The sequence below is a fragment of the Nanorana parkeri genome, unplaced genomic scaffold (assembly GCF_000935625.1).
Source record: "Nanorana parkeri isolate BGI_ZX_2015 unplaced genomic scaffold, ASM93562v1 scaffold1242, whole genome shotgun sequence".
Taxonomy (NCBI): Eukaryota; Metazoa; Chordata; class Amphibia; order Anura; family Dicroglossidae; genus Nanorana; species Nanorana parkeri.
Genome location: NW_017307510.1, coordinates 5,221 through 9,862, shown reverse-complemented (window position 1 = coordinate 9,862; position 4,642 = coordinate 5,221). Strand labels below are relative to the sequence as shown.

Sequence of the window (4,642 nt, the reverse complement as noted above, 5' to 3'; positions counted from 1 at the left end):
TTTTCCCTTTCCCCCCAGGCCCCCCCCCCCCCATTCACATCAGGAGCCCCCTTTTTATCAGAGTCCTACCTTATAATCATCACCACAATGTTGCTGTGGCAGCATGGCAGAGGGCGAGATGTGGAGCAAGTCTGGGTGGAATGCTGGAAGAGATTCTGGATGCAGGGGCCTAACTAGAAATCACAGGGCCCCATAGCAAAATTTTGAATGGGGCCCTGTGACTTCTAGTTACGCCCACCTGATAACCCAAACAGCCCACCTGACAGTGACCCTGCAGAGCCCACCATAGACTCCCCTGGGTCGCTATGGCGATTGTTCCGCCACTGTCTGAATGCCATCCGCCCTGGATTAGTGTCATGGGTATCCATGTTCTGGTGGCTGGCTTGCCTGCACCATGGACATGCATGGCACTGTTCAAAAATTTGAAAGCACCCCTGACAAAGCCAGAAGGTTGGCCTAGAGCAGCTCTATCAGTGCCATTTACACTATACGGCCAAGCGTTTGTGGACACCCCTCCAGATAAGTTCCGGTGTCTCCAGTGAAGGGTTCTGTTAATGCAACATACAAAAGGCATTTTAGACAACCTTGTGGTGACAGGTTAGTGAAGGTCCACCATACTGTTCCACATGATTGTACCCTGTGTAAAAAGCCAGCTCCACAAAGACATGGTTTCATGAGTTTGGTGTGAAGATACTCAAGTGGCCTGCATAGTCCTGAGCTCAACCATATTGAACACCTTGGGGATGAATTTGAGCTCCAATTGTGAGCCAAATCTTCTATTCAAACATCACTACTTGACCTTGCAAAGGCTCTTTTGGCTGCATAGGCCCATATTCCTACAGAAACACTCGAAAATCTTGTGGAAGGCCTTCCCAGTGGAAGCTGTTACAGCCAGGGGCAAATCCACCACAAGGCAAACAAGGCATTTGCCTTGGGTGACACTTTGCAGGGGGCGGCAAAAAGCAGCTCCCAAAATAGGTGCAGCAATCCGTGCCGCACAGAATCAAGCAGCCTCAACTGCCTAATCAGGCAAATTAGGAGGCCACTCGGGTCTCGCAGCTGCCTAAGAAGTCTCAGGTATGATATGCGAGGTTTATGGTGGGCTATGCGGTGAGCTCTACAAGGTCTCAGGTGGGCTATGCGGGGTCACAAGAGACCCTTTACAGCCCACCTGAGACCCAAGCTTCCCTGCTATGCCACTAACGCAACCTGCCAGAGGCACGTTGTACCCAGCGACTGACAGGTTACGCAAAATGTCTTATACAGGGAGGGGTGGGGCAAATTTAGATTGGGTGGTGCCCGAGTGTAGTCTTGCCTAGGGCAGCACAAATCCTAAATACACCACGGGATTGGCAGAGGTTGTGTACATCGCTCGCAGTGATTGGCTCAGCTACTGTATGTATCCGAAGCTACCGTACATACAGTATTACAGCACATCCAACGGGCTGACAGATTAGGGATGTTTGTTTTGGGCCAGCTTGGCCTAAACGAACTAAAGGTATTCATTGTATACCCCGCGTATAAGACGACCCCCGATTTTCGGGGGATGTTTTTAAGTATAAAAAAAGTAGTCTTATACTCCAGCAAATACAGTACTTACAAGTACGGATACATTTTTGTTTATTGTCATGTGACAGTTTTTCCAAAACAATACAGACTAATGGTTTCAGGACAGTGGTGGAGCGCCAGAGCCAGGTCCCAGCTGCAACCGCTGCAACACTGGTAGTTCTCATGAAAATGCCAAGTATCGGCACTGGTACTCGAAAAGTATCTGTGCATCCCTACTTCTCACCCTCAGAGCTGATTGGCTGTCGCTGGCTGTCCGTCACGGCGTCCTTGTGGGGATCCTCGTGTCTTTCTGAATACTCCCGCTCCTGCAATAAGAGGAAGACAGCGACATCCTGACACCATGCAGGAACCTGCCACATACAACGACACAGTCATCATCCAGACCCCATAATGTCCCACAATTCCCGCTCACCTCTCCACACAGCAGCTCAATGATCTTGTTGGTGATTTTTAAAATCTTCTTGTCATTTCTATTGTGTGACAGAGAGAAAGGCAGAGGATTGTTGACGGGGGCTGCAGACTGTGGGGGTTCGTCCGGGATACAGCCTCTGGAGTCATGATCAGTCTTCTTCACCACGATGTAATCCTACAGACACGAGGGAGACAACTAGATCAGCTGCACCCTCAGATTCTGTATAAATAAAATGTATCCAGATTGGCCCCGCCCCCTGACCAAACCTAACGCCCACCTCCCCCACCACAGACAGGGCCGGATTCCCCACAAGGCCACCGATGTCCGACCTCCGTACAGTAGTGGGGGGGCAGCAGTGTGGAATCCCCCCTACGCCCGGAACATGCAGTTCCAGGTGCCGGGCAGTAAGTTGTTTTCTACATTTAGCCTTGCTTTGGGGAAGTAGGGCCAGATGCAGTGTGAGGAAGCTGCTTGTTCGTTCACTCCACCCCCCCGCACCTACCTCTCTCCTCGCTGGCTCTGGGCTCCGCCACCGAGTCTCTCTCCTCACTGGCCGCCGATGACACGAGCAGAGCGGCAGGGTTAAAATGAACCCTACCGCTAAGTGTAAACAGTGAGAGGGGAGAGCAGCCTTCCCCTCTCAGCTGTCACAGTAGTTCCAGCACGGCGCTGTGCTCGAACTCCTGTATTGGAGTTGACAGGGTCAATAAAGAGAACCTGTCACCTCCAAATGCTTGTTAGCTCCTGTGTGATAGCGATAAAGTTAAGTGAAAAAATAAATAAATTGATTAAAAAAATTATTAAATAAAAAAATAAGTAAAAACAAATGAACCTGGCCTCGAGGCAGCAGGGAGAGTAAATCCGGCCCTGTCCACAGATACAAACTTATCTTGATCCGATGTCCGCGGTTCTGCTGTTTGTTTGCATCCAGCGCTGCAAGTTTTCCTGTCCTGGGTGCGCCCGTCCATTAGTTCCCCATCAACTGCTATAGGGCTGTGTCCAGAGGCTGGAGCCAATCGGAGAAGGTCCCACAGAAGTCTGACATACGACAGATACGATACAAGCAGCGGCTTATGATGACATCAGCTTTTCCTCACCTCTCCGGTCAGCAGGTAGATGATCTCCAGGGTGAGATTCAGGATCTTCTCGGTCATCGCGCTCATACCCGGTCCCTCATGGATGACGCAGGATCAGGACACAAGATGGTTCCACCATCAGAGCCCGCAGACTGGAAAGATAATAAGGGCTCCCTGGATAATCTGTGCATAGAACATAAAGAAAGGTATCCAATCAGCAATCTTTCTGGATATGTGAAGACAAATCTCTTCCCTCCTAGATGTGGTCAAATCTTCATATTTTAGAAAGTAGCCCAAATTCTGACCACCTGACCATCGGAAGGATAAATGAAGAGCAGGGAGCTTTGCTGATTGGGGAGAGCTAGCCCAGATTTAGGTGTGTTGGACCTATGCAGAGAGACCGCTGCTTCCACACACAGCAAGGGTTCTTCTCTGCAGCATGCAGGCCAGGGACAAGCTGCGGGATCCTTTTTTTTTCCCATATGGTCAAAAAAAAAAATGTCTCCAGGACCCGAGGGGTTTATAGGAAGAAAACGGCTCAGGGACCTTAGTGATGGAAAACAGTCATGACAGAGACATAAACATTGCCATTGCTGACCTCTGAAAGTACCTTGCTGTCATGCTGATCCTCTTTCTTCATGAGGTGACTACGGACTCATTTCTGACATTCCTGGATTGTATACTTGTTCCTGGTCCGGTGACTTATAGATACAATTAAGCCACAGAGTCAGAAAAACAGCCAAGCTCCGAGCATTGTCAGAACGAGGTCAGCAATGGCAGCTCCCACTCGTGACAGGTACTCTTTAAGCTGGCTCAGCAGGCTTACCCTTGTAACAGGTCTGTACTCTGCCCACACCAAAGTGACAGGTTCTCTTTTCAGGCAAACTGAAACAAGGCTTTGTAGAGCTGAGTGCCATACTATAGGGCAGTGGTTCTCATCCTGTGTAACCTCGGGGCCCACATTTGTCCTTGGCCATTAAGTCGTGACCCAAGTCGCACTGCAATGGAACGCACTGCATTGCGGTACAGATCCACCCAGTCTCCCTATCTTATGAAAACTGGAGTGTTTCCTCAGTCTGGGGTCCAGTGTGCTGCGACGGCGCTCCATCTATATCTGCATTGCTTGTACAGCTCCCTTGCGTGCCCTATAGAGGTGCCAGAATGTGACATCACTCCGGTCCAGGCACTTCTACAGGACATGCGAGGGAGCTGCAAGCAATGCACATATGGATGAAGCTCCCTCGCGGCCATGGCCCCATCTCACCCCACCTCAAGCTGACACTCGGCACCGGGCAGCATATTTTGAATGGCTGCTTGGCCCGAGAACTGACAATGCTGCACTCTGGGAGGCTCATCTAGAAAAGTGGAAGGCATGTGGTGACCCACTGAACAAGGGGTCGCGACCCACTTTTGGGTCACGACCCACCAGTTGAGAACCAAGGCTATAGGGGACACTCAGAGAGTCGTTCCGAGAGGTGGACCGCGGGCCACAGTGCTGAGAGTCATACTGGAGTTGACAGCCCTGAGAGCCGGACGGCGGGCCACATTGATGGGAGCCAGAAGGCGGGCCACAGAGCCGGAACGC

At 50.8% G+C, this 4,642-nt stretch overlaps 1 long non-coding RNA gene across 1 annotated transcript in view; it reads right to left on the bottom strand.

Annotated features, from left to right (window-relative positions):
- LOC108797206 overlaps positions 1-2,146 on the bottom strand; it is a 3,556-nt gene extending 1,410 nt beyond the window's left edge. The window contains exons 1-2 of the long non-coding RNA XR_001941864.1: positions 1,982-2,146; positions 1,793-1,874 (exon numbers count right to left, since the gene is read on the bottom strand). This is a non-coding gene — a long non-coding RNA (uncharacterized LOC108797206). The remainder of the gene's footprint in view (positions 1-1,792; positions 1,875-1,981) is intronic.
- Positions 2,147-4,642: the final 2,496 nt, after the last annotated feature.